Here is a 27,368-nt window from a genome sequence, read left to right on the forward strand (position 1 = left end):
TTAGAATAATTGGAGACCTTATAACATTGCCACAAGGCAAACCAAACGTTAGAGAATTGGAGATTGGCTGTGAGGCATTTGCGGAATATTTTGCAGATAAAATCTCGTTGCTCCGCCAAGACCTGCCTACCACTTTGGAAACAGTGAGTGAAACTGAGGCTCCGTGCCTGTCTTCGGGTTTAGGGCTGGATCACTTTGACCCACTCAGCCTGGAGGAGGTCGATGGAATCCTCTCTGCTGCCCGCCCAACAACATGCGACCTGGACCCTTGCCCCTCTTGGCTTATTAAATTCTGCCAGAGGGAGCTTTGATGTCCTTTACGGGACATCATAAATAGATCCCTCGCAGAGGGGCATTTTCCAACGCCTCTGAAAGAGGCATTGGTCCACCCTCTCTTGAAAAAATGTACAGCAGACCCGACTGAATTGGCGAATTACCGTCCGGTGTCTAATTTACCGTTTTTAGGTAAAATTATCGAGAAGGCAGTGGCATTGCAGCTACAGAGGTTTCTAGATGACACCTCCATTCTTGACCCATGCCAGTCTGGGTTTCGTCCTGGCCACGGGACGGAGACGGTGCTGGTCGCCCTGGTGGATGACCTCCGGCAGCAACTGGATCGAGGCGGCGTCGCGGTACTGATGTTACTAGACCTGTCGGCAGCATTTGATACAGTCGACCATCAGTTGCTGACACGCCGCCTCGCCAACATTGGTGTTGGGGGATTGGCCTTACGATGGCTTTCCTCCTTCCTCTCAGGTCGGGGACAAAGGGTGGCTATTGGGGATGAGCGGTCCCGGAGACACACACTAGATTGTGGGGTGCCTCAGGGAGCAGTTCTTTCCCCAATGTTGTACAACGTTTATATGCGCCCCCTTGCCCAGATTGCCCGGAGGTTTGGGCTGGGCTGCCATCAATATGCAGATGACACCCAGCTCTATCTACTAATGGATGGATGGCCCGACTCTACCCCGGGGAATTTGGACCATGCTTTACAGGCTGTTGCGACGTGGCTCAGGCTGAGTGGGCTGAAGCTGAACCCAGCGAAGACAGAGGTCCTTTGTGTGGGTCGCAGCGCTCGGGGGGGGGGGAATAGCTCTCCCGGCCTTCGATGGCGCGCCATTGAAATCAGCGCGCCAAGTGAAGAGCCTGGGTGTTTTACTGGAGCCTTCATTATCAATGGAGGCCCAGATAGCAGCCACTGCCAAGTCAGCATTCTTCCACCTGAGGCGGGCAAGGCAGCTGGCCCCTCTCCTAGAGCGTCGCAACCTCGCAACGGTGATCCATGCAACGGTCACCTCAAGATTGGACTACTGTAATGCCCTCTACTTGGGGCTACCTATGTGCCGGACCCGGAGGTTGCAGCTGGTGCAGAACGCAGCAGCTAGGTTGCTGTTGGGGCTCCCGAGATGGGAGCACATACGGCCGGGGCTGCGCGGACTGCACTGGCTGCCAATTATCTACCGGGTCCAGTACAAAGTGTTGGTTATTACCTTTAAAGCCCTATATGGCCGAGGACCGACCTACCTGAGGGACGGTATCTCCCCATATGAACCCCAGAGAGCACTGAGGTCAGTTGGTAAAAATAAAATGACTATCCCTGGGCCAAAAGAGATCAAGCTTCAGAGCACCTGAGTACGGGCCTTTTCAATAGCGGCCCCCACCCTATGGAATCAGTTTCCTGAGGAGGTGCGGGCCCTGCGGGACCTTGACCAGTTCCGCAGGGCCTGCAAGACTGCCCTCTTCAAACAAGCATATATCGACTGCTGTTGTTAATTAAGGATCCGCCAACATGGTCCTTTCAAGGACCTATGTCAACATGGAACCAATCATATCGGCAGAAATTAGCGTCAGAATTAGCGTCATTGCTGCCAGATGAAATTAAATTATGAATTTTTAAATACATTAACGGGTTTTTATGATGTTAAGTTTAAGTTTTATTGTTAAATTTAAAGTTTTTATATTTATTACTGTATATGTATAAGATGTCGTTAGCCGCCCTGAGCCTGCTTAGGCGGGGAGGGCGGGATACAAATAAAATTTTACCTTACCTTACCTAAACTCTCATAAAACAAGATTCAGCAGGAATTTGCCACTGAGCATTAGCATATTATAAGGTTAAGAACCCACAGTGCATCCTGGTACTGCATTATGCAGTCCTTTTTATACTGCTGTGGCTCTCCAAAGTTCCAGGCACCTGAGAATCTTTGAAACCAGGGACCTTCTGTGTGCAAACTGTCTGCTCTAGCTGGAGGAGAGGCAGTTTGGTGTAGTGGTTAAGTGCGTGGACTCTTATCTGGGAGAACTCCTCCACTTGCACCTGCTGGGAATGGCCTTGGGTCAGCCATAGCTCTGACAGAGGTTGTCCTTGAAAGGGCAGCTGCTGTGAGAGCCCTCTCAGCTCCACCTACCTCACAGGGTGTCTGTTGTGGGGGAGGAAGATAAAGGAGATTGTAAGCTGCTCTGAGATTCTGAAATTCAGAGTGGAGGGCAGGATATAAATCCAATACCACCTTCTTCTTCTGGTACAGAGATCTGGGTCCTTCCTCTGTCTTGGCTCTTCTCTTTCTTGTTTGCCAAGCAAATCTTAGGAATTTTAGTTAGCTGAGAATGTTCAGCTGCCCAAAGCTCTTTTGGAATTACAGTTAATGTTGTTCCATGGAAGAGAAGCCATGACAGTCTGAGAGTTATGTACCCTCTGGATTTGTATCCCAGTTGGAACTTAAAAATGGCTTATGTTGATCTCTCCTCTCCTCTGATTTATCCTCACAAACAGTTTAGATTGAGAGTATGCGGCTGTCCCTTGGTCACCCAGCAAGCTTCCATGAGAGAGTGGATTCTAGCCTTGATCTCCCAAATCCTAGTCCAGCACTTTACTCACTGCTGCTTCCTGTTGTCCAGCACCAATCAGCCAAGCCTGAAGTCAGGATTGCTCTTCTTTTGGAGATATCCTCTGATAGTAGGTTACATCAAGGGAGAGGCCGGGGGGTGGGGGGTGGGTGGGCTTCCTCTTCTCAAATCCCAGAGATCCTTTGAAGGGTACGCCAACTAAGAGAAAACATCAGATTACAGCTCTTAACTCACCATGCACTGGGGTGAACGGATTGCCTCTCCAGGGAAATATTCATGCACTTGTAGGGTTTTGCCCCTTGTTCTTATTTATAGAGATGGCTGCAGCCAGTTGTTACAGAGCCCAAGCGGTTTAGTGCGTGGAGTTCTGGATGTAAGCCCAGCAAATGAGTCTTTTGGATGTGAGTGGCTATTGGCCAGGTCATTGCCTATAGCCTTCAACTCCCCAGTCGGTGGGACGAGGGGGCTTGTTGAACAAGGAGGGTGAACAGACTCATGGTTGTGAGTAAAGAATGATCATGGAGAAGGTAGGGACAGAGTAAGTGGGCTAGATAACTTGGTAAGCAGGAGGTGGGTGCAGGAGACAGTTGCAGGCTCCTTTCTCAGGTTATATGTTGTTTGTGCTTTCATGGAACGTGCGCTGTGCTTAGGTGAGCAACCACTCCAGTCAGCAATGGTCTCAGAGGATCTGGTAGCTTTTATTGGACCAGCGCTGGTTGATACAATATGCAGGTGTTTGAATTTCAGGCTCTTCTGCAAGCAGAATCAAAAACTCAGTTTGGCATCCACGTATATTCTTTCTCTCTCTCTCTCTCCCTCACTCACACACACACATAGTTACTGCAAGCTTGCAACTGTATTGCTGCTAATGGGGTATTACAAAGCAGAAAACATTCGCCTCATTGATAATTGTCCCCTCTGTGAAGCCAGATTATGAATGGATGAAAACATTTGCCTTTCTGAAAACAGTCTGTCTTTGCTGAGCATGAGGTATCAAGAATGTGTCTCGTAGGCCTGCGCAAGGCAGCAGAGCCTCAGGTCTACAAGACACATCTCAAGACCTCATGCTCAGCCAGTGCCGCTTGAGGCCCAGCGCTTTCTCCTTTTTGTCTCGGGAGGCGTGTGGTGGTTCCTCTGCACCGGGTTCTGTCAAGGGCAGCGGCCTGTTCCCTGACTTGAGCTCTTAAAATGGATTTCTCGCGCCCCCCCCCCCCCCCCCAGCCCTTACAGAATGCAGCAGCAGGAACTCTGTCAACAAAAAAAGGCTTCTTGCGCAGCAAGGCTTGCTCTGTAAGTAACGGGTAACGTCTCGCTGTTTACTCTGTGCTTAATTTTATTTTTGCATTACTTCAAACCCTGGTGTTCCTTGGCTGCTCGTGGATTGCTCATTACAGAGTCTGTCATGCAGCGATAATGCCACAATGCTGAGAGTGTTGAGATGCTGTTTCGCTCCTCTTCCCCCAACGCCCATCCATTTCTTTCTTTTCGATAAGCTCTCTGAGCTGGTGCTTTGAAAAAAAAAAATTAATAAACAAACCCCAAATGCTTCAGTCATATTGGCTCCCTCCTATTAGCAGCATCTGACTTGTGGTTCTGTTGGCCTCTTCTCTGTGCTCTTGAATATTTCCAGGATGGGGGTTCAGCCAGCCTAGCTCCAAAATGCAGCTGTGCCATGAACGATTGTAAGTAGAAGATGTGCAAGGGCAGTTATTCATAAAAGCCTAATCTCAGGCCAAAGTCCCCGAGATAGTGCAGGATCCACAGGCTAGTTGATGTGAAAGGGAACTACAGAACAATGCTGTCGCCATGGATTCAGAAAGGCCACTCAAGTTGCACTGAGGTTACAGCAGCCATGCAAGTATGAGGTTGCGGTTCTCATTGCATGGTCTTTGGCATAGCTGTCTGTTTCTCCACACAATATAGCCCGTGGAGACAAACATCCCCCCCCCCCATAGCATTAAAAGCTTTAAAACATGCTTAAAATGTTTGCACTCGTTGGACTTAAAGGTGCTTTCTTTGTATATCTCCCATGCAATCCAGAGAACTGGACAAAGGAAGCTCTGGCTCTTTCCTTCCTTCCCCAGGGGACTGGTGGGGGGAAGCCTCAACCAATAGAAGGAAAAGAGGCTTGGCTCTGTAGCTCTGCTGTGTGGTTGAGAAAGCCTGGCAAAACAAGCTCTGCCTTCTTCCCCTTCCTCCCCGAGGGAGAAGCCTCAGCCAATGAAGAAAATAGAGGCTTTGCTCTGTAGCTCCTATGCAATTGAGCAAGCCTTGCAAAGCAAGCTGTGATACAGAAGGAAGCAAGATATAGGGAGAAGGAAGCAGATGACAGCCAGTTGTTCAGGGGCCTGATAGGAGCCCCTCAGGATGTGAGTTTGACATCCTTGAATAGATCCACACTAGTGCAAGAGCGGCCCCCAGGTTGGGAGGAAAGCAGTTAGTGTGCATGTGGCTATTTCTCCAGGGGAGCCCCAAAGTTGTGATTGGTCCCAATGGTAACCAAGAGGGCAGGCCTCAGGATTAGGAAGGGGAACTGGGATTCCTGTGCGTACCCTAATGGAAGGAAGAAGTAACCCCCTCGAGGAGTTGGCAGTGCCAAGGATGGGTGGGTAGAGCCTGCTTGTTCCGCCACATAGCCCAGAGCTCTGTGGAACCTCAGCTGTTCCTTTGGGTCAGTTTTTGCATACCTTCTCATTTGTTTACAGGTTTGTTTCAAATTTCATTGTCTTCCTAGAATTCAGCAATATGCTTACACACACCCCTTTTGATAGGCAGCTGGGAGCCCACAAAGCCAGATCTTGGTTTTTTTTACCTTTGTCCAATACTTAATGCCCTTCCTGGAGGGCATTAACCCTAACCAGCCTGTCTTTGTAGCTGACTTCACAAAAAACTGGCAGAAATATCCAAGCCATGTGACTAAGGTTTTAACTTCTTTCCCAGAAGGGGGGGGGAGGGGGGAAGGTTATCAACCAGTCATTCTGACTTGTTCCAATCACCCTGGTGGTAGCAGAGACAGCCATCTCTGGAAAGAACTGTAGCCTGGCCCGTTGGCTTTCCTCTAACTGCTGGTTACATGTCAGTAAGTGTTCAGGCAAAGTCCAGACTGCATTGGCGGCCAAGGATGATCCATGAGACCAAGCTCCAGAATGGCCTCACTACAGCGCTGCATCTTTAGGAGGCAGCTCAAAATGATTGTATTTAGGACTGGATGTGATTAATGGTTTGAGTCCTTTTCATTGTTGGCCTCAGGTCTTCTTATGCACCCTGTTTTATGTATTTTATTTATACTATCAGCTGCTTTGATCTCCATAAGGAAGAAAGTCAGCTAATAAATGTGGGAATTGGTCTTCGTGGCAGATTCCTGTGCTGCTGGTAGTGGCGAGAGGGACAGGAACATGGAGGGGGGTTGAAAAGGGAGAAGCAGCAGCTGTGAAGTTCTGTTCCCTAAGTTAGAAACAGATTTACATGCGTCATAAGTAGATTCACATTTTACTTTTTCTAAATCTTTTCCCTCTCAAGGTCATAGGCAAAGCATATCCTTGTGATCATGTAGCACAGATGAAGTTAATGTGAGGAAGGGAAGGAGGGTAATCCCACCCCCCAATTTTTCAAGGGGTGCTTAGGGGTAAAGTGGGAATCCTAATCCATGTTAATACGTGCGTAGAATTAGGTACAAAGGCGCGCTGCACTGCCCCCTGTTAGCAAGTAGAAAGGCGAGATTTCATTTATGTGGCCTCAGAGATCCACTGGATTCTAGCAGTTAAGGCTCTGCAAAAAATGAGTCCCAGGCAGGCCTCCCATGCCAGCATACAGTTGGAAGGGACCTCCAGGATCATGTAGTCCAACCCCTTGCACAATGCAGGAACTTCACAAATGCCTCCCCCCAAAAACCATACATCCCCAGCAGCTCCTACTCCAGGCCCAGAAGGTGGCATCCATCCTGGCAGCTTTAGTGTGTAGGTTGTGGCTCAGCCTTAACACCTGTCTGGCCTGCACAGATTGCATTAGGAAGCATGCTGCTGTGTGCAGTATGCATGCAGTCCTGTGGCAGAGAGCTTGTTTGGGCCCATTTCTGGTTCTGGGGATGGGGGGAAGCACCCATGTGATCTAATTCTTGTAATGATAGTCCACTTTTCCTGCTGGGCTGTAAGTTGTGCAAGCTGACATCAGTCCGTACAAAGAGACCTCTAATAAGCACAGTGTAGATCAATGCAGTCAGTCTGAGGAGGCATCTAATGACCAATGCACGAGGACTGCCAAGATCTGAATGAGTGCAGCATATTAGGCATGATACGCAGTGTGGATATAATGAAGAAATACGGCATTACATAAGTAGAAAACAAGGAAATGGCAACAGGCTAATATGTGCAGCAAACTGATCATACATCTTATACACAGTGGTATTAGCCACAGGTCCCTTTCTGTTTATAGAGCACCTGTCAAGTTCTCCTTCAATAATTATAACTCTCCATGTGTTTGGAGAAGTATTTATTGTAAGGTAGAATAAGGTACATGGACACTGACACGCGGCCAGTGTCGAAACTGGCACACAGCAATACAGGTTCAGGTTATATATTCTTGCAGGGGTCGTTAGAAGCGTGTCTTAATTTAGGACGCAAAGACAGTTCAGACTTAATGGCTACAAATCACACACACACTCTCACTACTAAGAGTTCTACAAAACATCCCGGGAGGGGAGCCGTGACCTTGGTACCACGTAGGTTCCCAGCTCCTAGGAGGCAAGCACTTAACTTCATTTCCTCAGCAGACTAAGCATTCTACCCATACATTCCTCAGGCGACATCAAACGGAAACAGATAATAGCAAGGAACTTGACAGCACCTCCCCGAGCTGTTCTTTTGTAGTGTAATCCTACTGCCTGTATAGGAAAGCCCCCCTGAACATAGTTTGCAGACTGAGAGGAATGTGGGAACCTTCCTGACATCCTCAGACAAGGGGCAGGGCACAGCAGAGAAAGCAGGCGGTTGCATGCCAGTGGTGGCAGCGATGGTCAAGTCACTCTGCAGTTTGTTCTCCTGCTTCCCCCCCTTCCAATGTGCAAAGCGCAAGTGGGCTGAGGTTGGGAGTCTTGGACCAAGGGCACTGTAAGGTTTTGCCCAAATACGTCTTCTTGAGGTTAGGCAGAAGAAGCTTTATTAGTCGGTCAGATAGCAACCATTATCAGCATGCGTTCGCAAGAAGTGGATTGGCAGTCTCTTAGCAGTTATACCTCACAAAATAATGGATCCCCTTTTTCCCGCACCCACCAAAGTCAGTTGAATTAATTAATATAAAGTCCTTTCTCAGACTCTTCCCTTTTCAGCGTTACCCGGACAGACTGGACTAGAGCTGTCTCCCTGCACTCCTCTTTCTCTTGCAGGCCTGGAACATCCCATTACACACAGAACACTAAATGTCTATAAATACAATGGGTGTTAGCAGGACTCCGATTCAGCAGGAGCTCACAGGAGCCTATCTTGTCCATTGAGTAGTAGGTGCAACTGCATAACAATCCCTGGACTAAGAGAGCAGGTAGCCAGCCACCAGGGGGTTTGCCACACCCGCCAGCCCTCATTAACCCCTGGAGAAGCCCACATCACCCTTTCTCCACTTCTGATGTGATTTTGGGTGGCTTGCTGGCCTTTTGACTGGGGTGGGGTGGCCCAGGAGAGCCCCAGGCAAATGAGCCCTGCTTGGGCTTGCTGGATCTCTAGCCAGCCCAAGCAGGCCTCGCTTGCCTGGGGCCCTCTTTTTTTACATTGGGTTGCTTTTGGCTGGGGGGGCATATGCTAATAAGTTATGCTAATAAGTGCCACCACCTATATTTCTACAAAACAATCCCTGGGTGTTAGTATTTGTGCATACAGTTAGAATATGAGCTTTGTGAATTATATAGATACAAATATTCCAGCATATTAATCAGTCATTAATGAGTAATGGCCATCTGACAGCGATGAAGATCCTGTGAATTTAGGGGCTGGTATTTGTGAGTTTCCTGCATTGTGCAGGGGGTTGGACTAGATGACCCTGGAGGTCCCTTCCAACTCTATGATTCTATGTGTAAGAATAATAATACCAACGAAGTAAATAGCAGTAGTGCCATCCGCAACTATGCCTGTCAGGGACTTATTTCCATCAGCTACAAAAACTCTGTATGTGACTTGGCTCCTGTGAAGCAGTAAAATGCAGAGCTTGTGAAGGTACAGCAGCATCCCGCTAGAACAAAGTTTGAGTCCGGTGGCACTTTTTAGACCAACAGATAACTTCTGGGTGTAAGAAATGTGCATGCACGTAACAGCTTATATTCTGAATGAAACTTTGTTGTCTTAAAGCTGCCACTGAACTCAAACTTTGTTTTGTTGCTTCAGACCAACAGCATCCCGCTAGATAAGCAGGATCATCTGCACACATCTGAGGTGAGGCTGTGCTTCTCCACCATTATAAACCAGAGTTTGTTATGATTCTAGTTGTGACATCTAAATGCAGGCTGTCCCAACAGATTTGTAACTGGGTTGTTCAGTGCAGTGTCTTTGCAAGCTCTGAATTGAGACGCTGCAGTTGGTTGAGCAGTGCAATCTTCTGCAGCCAGCCCGTTTTCCACTCACTGCAAAAAGCTGCAGGTGTCAGAAGCAGGATGCTTCCTGCTGCTTGGCCGTTTTTTATGAAGAGCAGAAAGCAGAGGTAAGTCCTGCTCTTCACAAACAACCACAAACTGCGCCAAAATTTGTGGACGTTTGTTATTCAGTTTGTGAACATTGCTTTGCAAACCACAAACCAGCCAGAATTCGTGACAGCATTTAGTTCATCAGCCAGTTTGTTCACATTCCTACTTGTGATTTATTGCATATGCCTGATAACCAGAGTTTGTGTCACAAACTGTGTTTCAAAGTTACTATTTATTGAGAAGTCTGAATGGTGCCAGGGGAAGATATTTCTAGGGAAAAGCTAGAACTTCCCAGTGGGCCTAGTGGAGGCTGTGTTCCAGTGAAGCCTTGAAAATATCAAAGGGTTTCAGGAAGAGTGTCTGTCTCTCTCTCTGGGACTGAGATAGTGTCAGTTATACCCAGATATCCTTCCCCTGTTCATGTGCCTCGTCCGCACCTATGCAGCAGCTTGCCCAAACCAGTTCTTTTCAGACTGTGAGCTACTTTGTAGTGGTTAAGAATGGCGGACTCTAGTCTGGGAGAGCCAGATTCCTCACTCCTCCACGTGCAGCCAGTTGGGAGACCTTGGCTGAATCACAGTTCTCTCACCACACTTACCTCACGAGGTGTCTATTGTGGGGAGAGGAAGAGAAGGAGACTGTAAGCCACTTTGAACATTTCCTCTGTGAAGAAGAAGATATTGGATTTATATCCCGCCCTCCACTCCGAGGAGTCTCAGAGCGGCTCACAATCTCCTTTCCCTTCCTCCCCCACAACAGACACCCTGTGAGGTGGGTGGGGCTGGAGAGGGCTCTCACAGCAGCTGCCCTTTCAAGGACAACCTCTGCCAGAGCTATGGCTGACCCAAGGCCATTCCAGCAGGTGCAAGTGGAGGAGTGGGGAATCAAACCCGGTTCTCCCAGATAAGAGTCCACGCACTTAACCACTACACCAAACTGGCTCTGTGGGTGTATAGCTGCCAGTGGGGAGGTGGGCTATAATCCCTCTAAGCTGTGGAGTTTTGTGAGCAAAAATTCTACTTTGTGAGCTATTGGCATTAAAGTTGTGAGCTACTGCATAAATTACTTTGTTCTGAAGCCGTTTTTCCTGAGCTAAGACAAAAATGTGTGAGCCAGAGCCTGAAAAACTAATTCGATTTAGAGGGAGCACTGGTGGTGGGGCTCCGTATCACCTGGTATGAGCTCTGTGTCTGTCATGGCAAAAGAAAGACATGTGTGGCGTTCAGGCCTTGTAGCCAGGATATCAAATATTGGGGGGCATTTACATTTCTCAGCAGGCACTTTAATTCTTGCTGGGGAGTTGTGCACAAATGCTCTGTCTGCCTGACCTCTGCCAGGCTGTCCTTACTTTCCAAAGGACCCCCCCTCCAAGTCTCTTGCAATCTGCCTACCTGCCTCCCAGGCGGAGGCAGCAGGAAGAGAATGCGGTGGGTCGGGGGCCCTGAGTCAGGGGGCCTCATCAGGAAGTCAGGGGGCAGGGCCCCCATAGGCCCCCCTGTAGCTATGGCCTGGGCACGTTGTACTTGACTTTTGCCCCTCCTTATACCTAAATAAAGACACAAGTCCTAGGTGAAGTGACCTTCAGCTTGCTCATGGAGTCTTGTGGGACCAAATCAGTGGGTTCCTGGAATGGCCTGACATAGAAGAGTATCATGGGGCACGTTGAGGTTGCGTGTGAAGGGAAGAGGGAGTGATTTTTGTATCTGTGCCTCTTGTTGTAGGAATTGTTAAGACTGTGCATGCCAGAAGCACCTGTCTTCTTTCTCCTTCTTGTTAGGGCTTATTTGCTGAAGCAGCAATTTGCCTCTGGGAACTCTTGTGCATTATTATTGGGGGTTTTTTCCCCTCCCTGTACATCAGGCTTTCTATTTCTTTTGCGAACCTTCACTGGAAATTGGTGGATGAGAGCAATTTCTTATTCTCCCTATTACATTAATAGGAGCAAGCGCTAGGAGATGATAACATCTGTGCAACCTCAGTCTTGTATTTTCGCAGCTTCATTTTTATCTCCCATTTGCTCCTAAGAGGCCTTAAAATTATCTATCTCAATACAGAATAGGGTCAATTCGTTGCATTGCCTGACTCCCATTTAATGCACTGGGCACGAGTAGCGTTCATCTCTCCCTCTCTTTGACAAGTTTTTCATCACTGATCTCTGTTCTTATATCTTCAGTTCCAGGACTAATGCTTAGCTTTTTTGAAAAACCAGTTCTCTTTAGTCTCCAGTGCTGCAAGTTGCACATTTTGTGGAATTCTTTATAAGAGGCTATGTTGATGCCTCTGAAAAAGTTACTTTAGTTTAGCAAACGGTCAGCGTGTTTGAACCCTTGCATTGTTCTCACTGAAGGCCGATTCATGTCTGTCCCCATACATAGTCAGAGCCAGCAACTGGAGCCCACTGAGCCAGATTCAGCTGGTTTCCAGGCTGGAGATGTGAGTTGTGGGTAGAACAGCACCCATGGTGGCAGGCTTGGAGGTCGGCCACGTTAGGGGGGCTGGGGACTGACCTGCCACTCTTCTGTGAGTAGGGCTGTGCATTCGGCATAAACCAAGCCAAAAACAATACCCCAAAAATACCTTATGAGTATTTTTTGGGGGAGGGGGTGTATTATTTAACATGAAAACAGATCAGAGGATTTGATTGGCTACTGGAAGCTGATTATTATAATATATATATATTGCTATACCGTCATCCAGGGGGATGGCAAATAGGGCTGCTTTTGTGGCAGGAGCTCCTTTACATATTAGGCCACACAACCCTGATGTAGCCAATCCTCCAAGAGCTTACAGGGCTCTGGGCCTACTGTATGCTCCAGGAGGATTGGCTACATCAGGGGCATGTGGCCTAATATGCAATGGAGTTCCTGCTACAAAAAAAGCCCGGGGTGGCAACTTTATCTGGGACTGGTTCCTCTTGCAGCTCAGTTTAGACCATGCTTCAGGAGAATAACCCCAGGGTTAGGCTGGCTTCCCCCCCCCTCCCCACCGGTATTTTTCTTCTCTGGTATTTTGGACCCCCACCCCTAGGGCTCTTTTAGTAGAAAAAGCCCAGCAGGAACTCATTTGCATATTAGGCCACACCAATTGACAGCACCATTGTTTCACACAGGACTTTCTGTAGAAAAAGCCCAACAAGAGCTCATTTGCATATTAGGCCACACACCCATGTCACCAAGCCAGCCGGAACTGTGTTCCTGTGCGTTCCTGCTCAAAAAAAAGAAAGAAAAAAGCCCTGCCCACCCTCAATTGGGATTTCCAAAAAATCCCAGATCTGAACACCATGCTGGTATTGGAATCAGGTTTTTTTCAGAAATAGCATTTCCCTCTCCCCCTCAAACTGAAAAATACTGTTCCTCCTCTACCTGCACCCATACCTTTCAGAGTGCAGATGACATTTATAGGATGCCTCCACGGGACTTGATAGCTCATCATATAGGTCCTGGACCCACCTTAAAGGCTTGGGTTTTAGGGGCTGTGGCTCAGTGGCAGAGCATCTGCTTGGCATGCGGAGGGTCCCAGTTTCACTCACCGGCATCTCCAATGGAAAGGATCAGGTAAGAGGTGATGTGAAAAGACCTCAGTCTGAGACCCTTGAGAACTGCTGCCAGTCTGAATAGACAGTACTGACTTTGATGGGCCAAGGGTCTGATTCAGTATAAGGCAACTTCATAGGTATGTGTTCGTGAACAGTCTTTAGTTATTTATCAGATTTATATCCCACCACTCCCTTGACAAGCAAAGCTTAGGGAAGCTTATGTCAGAGTAAAATACAATTCAATAAACAATCTTAAAAACAACAAGAAATATAACACAATTTAAAACCAACTACATAAATCTCCTGTTGAACATGTCTGCATCCAGCAGCCCAACTGTAAAATGACCCGGTGTACACAGTGAATGCATTCTGCATTCTGGGGTGGTGTGTAGAAAGCAGACAACTGCGACAGAGGACTTGAAGTGAGGAGGAAGCAGGTGTTGTGAACTCTGATGAAAAGAGAAAGATGTCACCCCAGTTCCTGAACAGCTTGTATTTTCAAGCATTAAGGTTATATAATTATCTCTGAATGTTAACTCAGTAGGATCTCTCCGAAATGCTTCTGTTGACTACAGGCGGAGTAGAGAAGACTTCTGGGATAGTGTTGCATGATTTTGCTAAGTGTGGTTCTTCTTATGGATCCTGGAAGTAGGAATTCAGGAAGTAGGAAGTTCTCTTAGCTTTTCCTAGGGCTGCATCACAGAGGGCCAAATTGTAATTGATTCTGTTCCCTCCCAAAAGATTGGGGTTCCAAATTGCACATGGTTGTTTTTAAAATTGTTTTCTGAGACAGTGATGGAGTGACTATTTTTCCTTTTAAAATAATGAAGAATGATGAAAAGTGAGGAAGGGAAGGCCTCGTACCCTGGGCTTGCAGTCTCAAGGCTCAGTCACGGCAGCCACGGGAATGGGGGGGCACAGGAAGACCAGGACTGGTTGAGAAGGCAGGCATGTGAACAGGGGGGCAGACAGTAGCTCACCTGCCTGTCAAAAGATGAGCTAATCAGACTAAATCTAGTCTCGGCTGGAGGCTTTTGTGGGGCCAGATGAAACTTTTTTTGGGGGGGGGGTCACCTGACAACTACTAAACCAACCTAATGCAATTTTGGGCTGTATCATCAGAAGTATAGCGTCCAGGTCATGTGAAGTGATGGTGTCACTTTACTCTTTGGTAAGACCTCACCTGGAGTATTGTGTTCAGTTTTGGACACCATATTTTAAGAAGGATACAGACAAGCTGGAACAGGTCCAGAGGAGGGCGGCAAAGATGGTGAGGGGTCTGGAGACCCAGTCCTATGAGGAAAGGCTGAAGGAGCTGGGGATGTTTAGACTGGAGAGGAGGTGGCTGAGAGGTGATCTGATCACCATCTTGAAGTACTTGAAGGGCTGTCATCTAGAGCAGGGCTCTCCAGATGTTTTTTTTTGCCTACAACTCCCATCAGCCCCAGCCAGCATGGCCAATGGCTGAGGCTGATGGGAGTTGTAGGCAAAAAACATCTGGAGAGCCACTGTTCCTTACCCCTGATTTAGAGGATGGTGTGGAATTGTTTTCTGTGGCCCCAGAAAGTAGGACCAGAAGTAATGGATTGAAATTAAATCAAAAGTTTCCAGCTCAACATTAGGAAGAACTTCCTGATCGTTAGAGCAGTTCCTCAATGGAACAGGCTTCCTCAGGAGGTGGTGGGCTCTCCCTCAGGAGGTGGTGGATGGCCATCTGATAGCAATGGGGATCCTGTGAATTTGGGGGGAGGTATTTGTGCATTGTGCAGGGGGTTGGACTAGATGACCTGGAGGTCCCTGCCAACTCTATGATTCTATAAACAGGATTGGTTGGGCCCTCATGCGATGGCTGACAGGTCTACAGGCACAAAATGTGGAAGAAGAAAGGCAGAGGGATGTGGCTGCCAGTCCTCATACACAAGCCTTGCAACAGCATCTATGGACAGTGTAAAAATCAAGGCACGTTCCTCTCCCCAGGTTCCTCTTTGCCTTTGTACGAACGTGGCCTAAGACATTTCTTAGGAGGGTTATTTGAGAGAATGTTCCTTGCATCTTTCCCCCCTCCCCATTTGCCCTGCTTTGTTTTTCTGCCTGCCTCTTCAGTTCCTTGCCTGACATTCAAGATTTTGCAGAATCCCCCATCCTACAGTTAGAATAAATGAAGCAATTTAGCACTTATTTCCACAGCATGGAATTAGGCAGCCGAGAGAGTGCAGAGTGGAACACAGAGCCCTGGATATTCTAAATTCAGCATTCAAGGCCGCTTTAACAAGGAGAAGAAACTCTGCTAATGCTCAACCTTTTTTCTTTCTCCCTTTTTTTTTAACATTAATTATTTCCTGAATAAATTTCACAGACTGGTTCTGCTGCTTCCAAGGCCTGCTTGCTGCTCCCTGTTTGGCTAATCAGTTTGCTTGCTTTGGATGATTACCCAGGCAGGTCCCCGGGGAGATGATGAGGCAGCTCTCCTGGAAAGGAAGCGCCAGCTCCTGACCCACTTGAATCCAGGTTGCCCTGATCTCTCTCTTCTCTGCCTCGCTACCCACCTGATTTATAGGGCCGAGGGTGGGGTGGTAAAGAGCTAACCAGAGCTTGCCCCCAGCTTATTGTCTCCATGGCTTGTTCGCTGCCCATCAGCAGGAAATCATTCACCTGTCAGAAGGCAGCTGCAAAGCATGGGGGGCGGGGCAACTGTTCTAAAATTACACTCCAGCACTTCCCCTTGACTTGCATGTCTGTCTGTGCAGTGTACCCTTGCCATGCCATTCTCTGGGTTTAAGGGATGATCCTCCAGTCTGGAATCTGTGGTGGGTTACAGCCCATTCCAAATCGCCAGCTGCCAAGCGGCAGTTACTCCTGGCAACAACGGGGTTATTAGTGTTTTCTCCCCAGTTGGGTCTCAGAGTAGCTGAGAACGTCGTCGTCTCCTCCTCTTGTCTTCTCGCAGCAACAACCCTGTGAGGTAGGCAAGTCTGAGAGTTTGTGATGGACCCAGCGTTCCCCAGTGAGCTTCCAGTGAACATCCTAGCCTGCCCCTGTCCGTTGTACCACACAGGCTCTCTTGACTTGTGGGGTGAGTCAGCGTTCAGTCAGACAAGTGGAAAGGAGACAGAGTCCCCACCAAGAGGACTGTGGTCTGAGGAAACTTGGGAGGATAACCTCAGAGTGTATCAAAGGATTGGAAAAAAATCTGTCCACTAGGCAACTGGGAGGTTGCCCCTTTGGTCGTTCAAAAGGGGCTCTGGATCCCCTTTGTCCAGCTTGAAAGGCAGAGCAGCAGAGGCTGTGGTAGAGCCCTCTCCTTGTGCACCTGTGCACTCTCTCTCCCTCCTCTCCCACTCTCTCTCCTCTCCCTCCCTCCCCCTCCCTCTCCTTCCTCCCTCCCTCTCTCCTTCTCCCTCTCCCCTCTCTCTACCTCCCTCTCCTCCCTCTCTCTCTCTCTCCCTCCCTCTCCTCTCTCCCTCCCTCTCCCCCTTGTTCTCTCTCCCTTCCTCTCCCCTCTCTCTCCCTCCCCCTCCTCTCTCTCTCCCCCTCCCCCTGCTCTCTCTCTCCCTCCCTCTCCTCTCTCCCTCTCCCCCTGTCTCCCTCCCTCCCCTCCTCTCTCCCTCCCTCTTCTCTCTCCCTCCCCTTCTTTCTCCCTCTCCTCACTCCCTCCCCCTCCTTTTTTTCCTCCCTCTCTCTCTCCCTCTCCCCTTCTCCCTCTTATTCTCCCTCTCCCCTCTCTCTCCCTCTCCTTCCTCCCTCTCCTCCCTCCCCTTCTTCTCTCCCTCCCTCTGTCTTCTCTCCCTCTCCTCACCCATCTCCCTCCCCCCCTCTCTCTCCCTTCCTCGCCCCCTGTCTCCCTCCCTCTCCTCCTCTCTCCATCCCCTCCTCTCCCTCTTCTCACTCCCTCTCCCCCTTCCCTCTCTCTCTCTTCTCTCTCCATCCCCTCCTCTCCCCCTCCCTCTTCTCCCTCCCTCCCTCTCCCCCTTGTTCTCTCTCCCTTCCTCTCCCCTCTCTCTCCCTCCCCCTCCTCTCTCTCTCCCCCTCCCCCTGCTCTCTCTCTCCCTCCCTCTCCTCTCTCCCTCCCCCTCCTCTCTCCCTCCCTCTCCCCCTCCCTCTCTCCTTCTCTCTCCCTCCCCCTCCTCTCTCTGTCCCTCCCTCTCCTCTCTCTGTCCCTCTCCCCATCTCTCCCTGCCCCTCCTCTCTCCCCCTCTCCTTCTCCCTCCCTCTCCCCTTATCTCTCCCTCCCCCTCCTCTCTCTCCCCCTCTCCCTCTCCCCCTTTCTCCGTCCCCCTCCTCTCTCTCTCCCTCCCTCCCTCTCCTCTCTCTCTCTTCTCTGTGCCTCTGTCCTGACTGGTGCCTGAGAGCAGTCCACTGAACTTCCTCAGCACATAACCCTTGCAGAGCTTTTCATGGAGACAGAGCCTTTTGCCTGTGACTTGACTACGGGGTGGGGGGTGGGGGGTGGGCTCCCTCTGGGAATCCTACCCCCCCAGGGAAAGTGCATGCGCAATACATAGCCTCTCCTCTCCCGGTGTAGTGAACGCCGCGTGGTCACTGTCTGGCTATGCCTGGCAGATGGTCACTGCAATGGCCTCTCCTGCATTACTGCATCCGTAGCAACACCTTCTCGCTGGTCCCCCCCGTTTTCACAGAGTTTGCTACGTCATGGTGCGACCGAATTGTCCGGCGGTATAACCGGATGGGCAGGCTGGGCCCACCAACCTCGTCAGCCTAAGAGAAGGAAAACTCTAACATCAAACCCGGGCAGATAGAGCTCGTTAATGTAACACCTACCACCTGGAGGACTCACTGCCGGCGTCCCGGCTTACTGGGCCATGGCAGATGACCCCCAGGTGAAAGGGTGGAGCCAGTACCGCGCACACTGCGCTTCACCTAAAAAATTCCTCTGCGCAGGCCTGAAGGGCATATCCACACACACAACTCACAACGCATCAAGTCCTGCAGCGATAGGCAAGGGGCGAAACGGCAGGTGGAAGGTGCCACTGGAAGCCGCAGTCCCGATCCTGCATGTAGGCGGTTCAGGATATTGGTCGCCTGATGCTAACCCGGAGACGAAAGCATCTTTCGGCAGCACCCTGAACGACCAAGCAGCCTTATCTAGGGACAGCACTGCTTGCTCCACACGGAGAGGGGCCTAGAAAAGGTGGCCTAAACAAAGCTCGTCTCCCCCACCCCAGTTGGCTAGCCGCGGTCAACGGGCATCCTTACTTGCGGTCGAAAAATAACAACAAAGAAAAGGCATGCACCTGCCTCACAAAGTGTGCAAAGACTAAAGCTTGCGTGTTGGAACATCAGAACCATGCTTGACACAGTAGGCAGTGGTCGCCCTGAACGACGCTCTGCTCTAGTTGCCCACGAACTTCTCAGGTTGAATATCGACATAGCAGCTCTCAGTGAGGTCCGTTTCCCTGAGGAAGGTAGTCTTCAAGAACACGGTGCTGGCTATACCCTCTACTGGTCGGGTAAGTCAAAGGCTGAGAGCCGCCTTTCTGGCGTTGGCTTCATGGTCAGGAACTCCATTGCCTCCAAACTCGAAAACCTTCCAACAGGTCACTCAGATCGCATCATGTCCATGCGCCTCCCACTTCAAAACAAGCAGCATGCAACACTTTTCAGTGTGTATGCCCCAACCCTTCAAGCAGATCCTGCAGAAAAGCACAAGTTCTATGCTGATCTACGCAACCTCGTACGGAAAACCCCTACAGAGGACAAGGTGATCATCCTTGGCGACTTCAATGCCAGAGTAGGTAAAGACTCGGAAGCCTGGAAAGGAGTACTTGGCAAACACGGCATTGGCAACTGCAATGACAACGGGCGCCTCCTGCTAGAATTCTGCATGGAGCACCAGCTCACCATCACCAACACTATCTTCCAGCAGAAGAACAGTCTGAAGACAACCTGGATGCACCCACGGTCCAAGCATTGGCACCTTATCGACTACATTCTGGTGCGCCAGAGAGACCTTCGAGATGTCTTACACACCCGAGTAATGCCCAGCGCAGAATGTCATACGGATCATCGTCTTGTACGCTGCAATCTCCGTCTTCACTTTAAACCCACACCCAGGAGAGGAGGTATCCCTCGGAGGAAGTTTCAGGTTGGCAGCCTCCAGTCAGCCGAAGTTAAAGCTGCCTTCCAGGCAAAACTCCAGTCAAGAATTGAGGACCTCAGTTGCCCCACAGACCCTTCTCCAGAAGCACTCTGGGAACACCTAAAAACTACCGTCCTGCAGATCTCTGAAGAAGTCCTCGGGTTCTCCACAAGGAAGAACAAGGACTGGTTTGATGAGAACAATCAAGAGATCCAAGAATTACTGGCAAAAAAGAGATCTGCCTACCAAGCACATCTTGCTCAGCCCTCCTGTCCTGGGAAAAAAGCAACCTTTCGCGCTGTATGTAGCAACCTCCAGCGCAAGCTTCGAGACATTCAGAACGAGTGGTGGACCAAGCTTGCAGAGAGAACCCAGCTGTGTGCAGACACTGGTGATTTAAGAGGGTTCTACGAAGCCCTGAAGGCAGTATATGGTCCATCATATCAGGCTCAGAGTCCCTTGCATAGTGCAGACGGCCAAGTGCTCCTCACAGACAAGGCATCCATACTGAACCGGTGGTCAGAGTATTTTCAGGTTCTCTTCAGTGCCAACCGCGTAGTTCAAGATTCAGCAATCCACCTCACCCCACTTCAACCGGTGAAAACAGAGTTGGATGAGATCCCCACCCTAGAAGAGACTGTTAAAGCCATCAAGCAACTGAAAAGTGGCAAGGCAGCAGGAGTTGATGGAATTCCACCAGAGATCTGGAAGCATGGGGGCACAGTACTACATAGCTCACTTCACAAAGTACTTGTCACCTGCTGGGAACAAGGCAAATTACCACAGGACTTTCGCGATGCAATCATCATCACCCTATACAAGAACAAAGGGGAAAAGTCAGACTGCTCCAACTACCGGGGAATAACCCTGCTCTCCATCGCAGGCAAAATCCTTGCCAGAATACTCCTGAACAGACTGGTGCCCACCATTGCAGAAGAACTCCTCCCAGAGAGCCAGTGCGGCTTCAGAGCTAACAGGAGCACCACCGACATGGTATTTGTTCTCAGGCAGCTCCAAGAGAAATGCAGGGAACAGAACAAGGGTCTGTATGTGACTTTTGTCGACCTTACCAAAGCTTTCGATACCGTTAGCAGGAAAGGCCTGTGGCAAATCTTGGAACGTTTAGGATGTCCCCCAAGGTTCCTCAGCATGATCATCCAGCTACACGAAGACCAGCGAGGCCAAGTCAGACACTGCAACGACCTCTCGGAGCCCTTCCCAATAGGCACAGGTGTAAAGCAAGGCTGCGTTCTCGCGCCAACTCTCTTTACGATCTTCTTTAGCATGATGCTTCAAAGAGCCGCAGTAGATCTAGATGAGGACGATGGTGTCTACATCCGCTATCGCACCGATGGCAGCCTGTTCAACCTGAGGCGACTAAAGGCACACTCCAAGACAATGGAAAAACTCATCCGAGAGCTACTGTTTGCTGATGATGCTGCACTCGTCTCCCACTCGGTATCAGCTCTGCAGCATATGACGTCCTGCTTTGCAGAGGCTGCCAAGCTATTCGGCCTAGAAGTTAGTCTGAAGAAGACAGAAGTTCTCCACCAGCCTGCACCCCAGGAAGATTATCACCCTCCCTGCATCACTGTGGGTGAATCAGTTCTGAAGACAGTCCAGCAGTTCAGCTACCTGGGGTGCATCATCTCCTCAGATGCCAAGATCGACAAGGAGATTGACAACAGGCTGGCAAAGGCAAACCGTGCATTTGGCCGACTGCACAAAAGAGTGTGGAGCAACAAGCATCTGAAAAAAGGCACAAAGATCAATGTTTACAAAGCGGTTGTGATGACAACCCTCATCTATGGCTCCGAATCGTGGGTTTTATACTGTCATCACCTGCGACTCCTTGAGCGCTTTCATCAGCGCTGCCTTCGCACCATCCTCAACATCCACTGGAGTGACTTTGTGACCAACACTGAAGTCCTCAAGCGGGCAGAGGTTACCAGCATCGAGGCACTGCTGTTGAAGACGCAGCTGCGCTGGGCAGGGCATATTTCTAGGATGGAAAACCACCGCCTTCCCAAGATTGCCCTGTATGGCGAACTCTCCACCGGCCATCGAAATAGAGGGGCACCAAAGAAGAGGTACAAGGACTCCTTGAAGAAATCCCTTAGCACCTGTCACATCAACCATCACCAGTGGTCTGACCTAGCCTCAGATCGCAAAGCATGGAGGCACACCATCCACCAGGCTGTCTCTTCCTTTGAGAACACACGCATAGCTGGTCTTGAGGACAAAAGGAGATTGAGGAAGAATCGCACTGCTACAGGACCAACCCTAAATCAGACTTTTCCCTGCAGCCGCTGTGGCCGGACCTGCCTGTCCCACATTGGTCTTGTCAGCCACCAGCGAGCCTGCAGCAAACGTGGACTATTGCACCCTTCTTAAATCTTCGTTCGCGAAGCCAAGCCGAGAGAGAGACTACGGTGGGAGTGTTGCTCTCTTTAGAATCCGGCTCCTGTTGCTGCTTAGGGTCTTTCAGAATTGAAAGCCTCCCCCACCCCCAGACCACGAATGCTCAGCACACCCTTGCTGCTATCTCTGCCCTGGTGGCTTTTGCTTGCTCCCCACTCTGCAGGAGTCCTCCAGTGCAATTTAAGCACGTTTTTATTGTTTTGCAGAAGGATGGTTTGGGGGAGAAACAAGGAGCAAGCAGGGAGCTGGTTTTGCTCAGGAGAAACGTTTCAGGATTTCTGCAGCAAGAAGAAAATGGGGGGGGGGCAGGCAGGGGGGCAAATTGAAGAACCTTCTCCGTGTGCTTCCTTCCTTGCAAGTGATTAATGTGTGCATTAAACTGGTGTCACTACAGCCAAGAAGCATGTTCTCCATTTTCAGCACTCCTCCAGCCTCTGTTTAAATCATTTGGCTACTTAGCCTGACCTCTTGTTTCTTGACTCCTCTTTTCCTTAGCAGCACGGCTGGCAGTTCATTGTCAGCTGTCTTGTCCGCTGAAATTGGTGTGCTGGGCTGGTGGAGCTGAGGGCCTCTTCAGAGAGGAGGATGGAAGCACCTGCTTTGATCCAGCCCTTTCACTGTGGGAGCCGGGGTGGCCCCGGGTGTTTCTGTGGTGGGGAATGTGCTGTGCACCCACAGAAACTTGGTGGAGTGCCCCCTACTGGTAGATAGCACCACAAGCAATGGCAGAGTTGTGGAAGGCAACAGAAGTTTTCTTCTGTACCAGTTCTGGTCAAAGACGGTTTTGAATCAAGGCACGCTGTGTAAAATGTTCACATAAGCAGCTGTTGTTCTTTGCCCAGGTCTGCCAGCTAAGCCGAGCCACTTGGGATCTTTTAAGCAATAGGAGGCTGGTTCAGTGCAAAAAAGAACCACTTCTACATCATTTCTGTAGATCTCTTCAGGCAAATGGAGTGTTAAATGGCATGCTAGGAGAAGTCCTAAGATGCCCCTGCCTGACAAAACTAGCACACGACGGCTGTCGTTCCTTGAGCAAGTTTGGCACGCTTCCCTCTCTGCCCCCTTTCCACCCCCTGCCACTGGTGTCCTCCTTTTCCTAAACAGCAGCATCTGACTCTGCATTCTGGGCTGTAGACTTGTTAATTTCCCTGGCTTCAAGCTCTCTTTCATCTTTCGACAGTCGCACATTGAACCTTCTGTATTTGGCACCCAGGGGACTGTTGCTTTTCTGGGTATTTCTCCCCTCTCTCTTGTGGGCTACAGAATAAGCTCTTTGTAACCTTAAGTCATCAGACCTTAAGTTCAGACCTTGGCTGGGCCTGATAATGTGCCATCTGCTCATGCTGAGCTGAAAAGTGTGCACTGGCAAATTTAGAGCTTCTAAGAAAGGCGTTCATCGAGCTTTTTCTTGTGGGACTTCTAAAAAGGTGATGGTGGTGCTGCATAGCTTCCTTTTTTAGACACATAATTTGCAAGTCGATAGGAGACAGGACTAAACTGAAGAAACCAAGTGTTGGTACAACTGAACAGTGTTATGCGATGACATAAATGGAATTGGAGAAGCCATGGAAAACGAGCAGTTGATGACTCTTTGGGATGGCTCTTGTGTTGTTACATATCCTGACTCTCTTAGGTTTGTTGTTGTTCAGTTGCACAGTCGAGTCCGACTCTTTGTGACTCAATGGACAAAGTCACACCAGGCCCTCCTGTCTTCCACCATTCTCCAAAGTCTGCTCATCAGTAATGCTGTCCAGCCATCTCCTCTTTTGCCGGCCCCTTCTTCTTTTGCCTTCTGTCTTTCCCAGCATCAGGATCTTCTCCAGGGAGTGCTCCCTTCTCATTTGGTTTCATCTTGTAGGTTACATAAACTCAAATTCTTATCCTCTGACCGTAGAGGAGAAGCCCCACCTGTAACTGCATTGTTCAGGCTGATGGATAAGGCTCTTTAGCAGACTCAAAGGGACTGCTGTAGTTCCAGACGTCAATGCAAGTGAGTGTGAAGACAAAAGGAAGGGAAAACAAGAGAGGTTTCTGGCAACACCCCTAAGGAGAGGTATCTGCCTTTGAGTGATTGTGTGGTTGAGAGAAAGAAAGGAAGGATGAGAAGCTGTTTGAAAGTCACATTCCAAAGTAAATTCTTGCTGATGGCTGCAGTCTTGTGAGAGAAGTGCCTTCAGCCATTTTGCTTTGAGGCTAAAGAGACGCTCTTTTGAGACTAGTACAACTTGCGGGGGGGGGGGGGGGGGGACTTGGAGACATTCTGGTTGTGCCTTTGCCGTCTTTCCATTACTATAACATTTTTGGATTGTGTTGGTTGCCAGCCCGCTTTCAGCTCTTGGTTCTTTTGCTTGGCCTCCCCTCCCCCGTGAAAGACTTGTCCATATTGTGCTTCTGATGGAAGTTTAAGGGATGGGGGGGCGGGTGTAGTGGGCCAAATGGCCATGCCCTCCCCTGAAAGAGATTCAGAAGGCTGGCTTTGCTTGGGTCTCTTAAAACCCTGGTGCCCATGGTGAGTTCCTTGTATCACTTAGGGGTAATATTTTCAGTGTTGCCCGTAGCACCCCCTGCAGTTAACAATATGAAAAAAATGGCCTAAAGCCATAGTGTAGCAGCTTAATCTACAGCCTTCTCTGGTGAACCCTGAAGCTGATAACACCTTTGCCTGGATAGCTGAGGCTAGCTTGATCTCGCCAGACCTCAGAAGCTAAGCAGGGTCAGTCCTGGTTAGTGTTTGGATGGGCAAACACCATGGATGTCCTGGGCAGGATCGTGACGTGGAAGCAGGTAATGGTTTGCCTGGAAACCCTATGAGGTCACCATAAGTCAATGATGGCCCAGTGTCCAGTTCTGACTCAGCATTCTGGAGCAATTTGCCAAAGGCTTTCAAGGAGTCTTCATGGGAAGGGCCTGCTTGTTCCCACTCCTGGTGGTCTCCTAAATGTGCAGCTTTGGTTATCCTCCCAAGTGCACTTTTGTGTTCACACAGAGCGCTGGTGGATCTCAGCAGACGTGCCCTAGAACATTGGCTCCCAGTCTTTTTGGCACCAGGCACCGGTTTTGTGGAAGACAATTTTTCCATGGACCAGAGTGGGGGGAGGTGCTGGGGTTTTTTCCACTCCAGGCTGCCCCCACCTGTGCCCCATCCCTCCCCACAAGGGGGTCTTTAAATGGGGGGGGAGACTGGTTTCTGCTGCCTCCCCCACTAGGTGGCCAGGCAGCAGAAGGCCCCTCTGCCTCTCCCTCCCATTTAAAGACCCCCACTGATCAGCTGATCTGCGGGAGTCGATAATAATACTTTTTATTTATATCCCGCCCTCCCCGCCGAAGCAGGCTCAGGGTGGCTCACAACATTTTAGTTCAATACAGTACAATACAATATAATACAATACAATAAAATCACATAATTCAATAAATACTACATTATAAAACCATCATTTAAAACAACATTCCAATTAAAATTAACAGTTATGGTGCTAATTACAAGTTTTTACTAAATTGATGGCGGAATACAACAGCAGCAAATCTATCATTAGCTCAGCATTCAACGAAGCCATCTTAAAAAGAGTGGTCTTGCAGGCCCTGCGGAATTGGTCAAGAAGGTCAGGCTACAGTCGCAGCAGCCCTGCCCCTTCCACCAGCCCTGGACTCGGGTGGACACAAGAGGTGATGTGGCCCCCTGCCTTGGAACAAGGCTGTGCTGCCTCTTTAGTCTGCCCAGCTCTGTGGTGTGCTGCCTCTGCCTTGCTGCACGGCCCAGTTCTAGCAGGCCACGGACTGGTACTGGTTTGCAGCCCAGTGGTTGGGGACCCCTGCCCTAGGAGACTTCCAGAGTCCTCTGCAATATGTAAGTGTTCCTTGTTAGACTTGTGCATGCAAAAAGGATTCTCTGAAGCTAGAAAGTTTGAGAAGGTTTTCAGTCTCCTGGATGCCATGGTCCAGCTGATTCTTTGGGTGACAAAGTTGTGACCGTAGCAGTTCACCAAATTCTGCCTCAGTCAGAGCAGCAGTTGCCTTCCTTATTCACACTGTCACTGTCTGGGTAGGATCGTGACGTGGAAGCAGGTAATGGTAAATTGCCTCTGTTTGCCTTTTGCCTGGAAACCCTATGAGGTCACCATAAGTCAATGTTGACAGGACACCCCCCCCCCAAAAAAAATGTTGAAGGATGGTTGAGCTGCTGTCCTTGGACTTGCTCCATGAGTGGCACTTACAGATAAGAAGCTGCAGTGCGCTCCACCAGGTGGACAAATCCCTTTCTTCTGCAAGGGAAAATTAAGACTCTCAATGTAGTTTAATGATAGAAGATGCAGCCAGCAAACAGATATATAAAATGCTCTGCATAGTAGACAGTTGTTTATTTAATGCATGTGCTGAAGCAAGCCTGTTAGAAAGAGAGGGGGGCTGGGTATTTATGGAGTCCCCAGACACGGGCTCCTTAGAAGGATTGTGACAGAAACGTTGACTTGCGTCTCAGTGGCCCATGCCATGAGAACAAAAGGCAGAGTTTTCTTTAAAGGGATTTGCAGTATGCTGGAGTCCCCAAGGTGCACCCCAAGGGCCGTTCGAACAGTTGCTTGGAAGCTGTCCAGTGGGAAAGAGCAGGACTGTGGCTTTCATGGTTCCAGCTGATCACTGTTGGAATCACAATGTTGAGTGAAACAGTGTTGGCAGGATCTAGTAGGGCTGCTCTTGTGGTGTTTGGCCACTGTTGGCATCTCAGTGCTGGGTGAAGTGCAGTGCTGGTGCACTCTAGCAGGGCTGTTCTTGTGGTGTTCAGTCAGTCGTGAACAGGTCCAGAAGAGGGCGACAAAGATGGTGAGGGGTCTGGAGACCAAGTCTATGAAGAAAGGTGGAAGGAGCTGGGCATATTTAGCCTTGAGAGGAGGCAGCTGAGAGGTGATGTTATCACCATTTTCAAGTACTCGAAGGGCTGTCATAATAGAGGATGGTGCAGAATTGTTTTCTGTTGCCCCAGAAGGTTGGAACAGAACCAACAAAATTAAATCAAAAGAGTTTCCGGCTCAACATTAGGAAGAATTTCCTGACAGTTAGAGCAGTTCCTCAGTAGAACAGTCTTCCTCAGGAGGTGGTGGACACTCCTTCCTTGGAGGTTTTTAAAGAGGCTAGATGGCCATCTGACAGCAATGTGGATCCTGTGAATTTAGGGGGAGGTATTTTTGAATTTCCTGCATTGTGCAGAAGGTTGGACTAGATGACCCTGGAGGACCCTTCCAACTCTATGATTCTATGATTCTAACGTGTGATTTCACCTGGGAATCCAGCCAGCTCCCCTCCAGGCTTGCATCTTTTGCTGCAGAGATAAGGGGGGTGGGTTGGCTGTATCTCTTGTTAGGCTGGACTTGCCTCAGTTTCTGTTCTAATATCCTGTTTCCTTCCTTGCCATTGTATTTCCATTGTTGCTGGCTTAGACCTCTGCACGTTTACACAGACAAGATCCTCTGAATTCAGGGCTAATTCCAAAGCAAATGTGCTATCCTGAACTTTGATTAGGTAGAGGCATTTAGCGAAGGTTTAAGAATTGTGGGCAGCAACAGTGGCAGCAAGGCACAGATCCCAAGGGGCATACAACATATTGCTTGATTGATAGCAGAGCCAGCTATGTATGGCTCTGCTCAGCTATGCATGGCTTTGGTTACTGTGCTGGATTCCTCGTCTGATGAAGTGTGCTTAAGAGCACATGAAAACTTATGTTCTAAATAAAAATTGGTTAGTCTTGAAGGTGCAACTTGACTCCTGTTTGTTCAACTGCTTCAGACCGACACGGCTGCTCTCTTGGATCTATC

The 27,368-nt window shown here is 49.4% G+C and overlaps 1 protein-coding gene across 2 annotated transcripts in view; it reads left to right on the forward strand.

Annotated features, from left to right (window-relative positions):
- The window catches only part of KDM4B (lysine demethylase 4B), a 211,953-nt gene that overhangs the window by 101,931 nt on the left and 82,654 nt on the right, over window positions 1-27,368 (forward strand). The gene's annotated exons all lie outside the window — the stretch shown is intronic.

This window comes from Heteronotia binoei, chromosome 2 (genome assembly GCF_032191835.1).
Source record: "Heteronotia binoei isolate CCM8104 ecotype False Entrance Well chromosome 2, APGP_CSIRO_Hbin_v1, whole genome shotgun sequence".
In the NCBI taxonomy this organism is placed as follows: domain Eukaryota; kingdom Metazoa; phylum Chordata; class Lepidosauria; order Squamata; family Gekkonidae; genus Heteronotia; species Heteronotia binoei.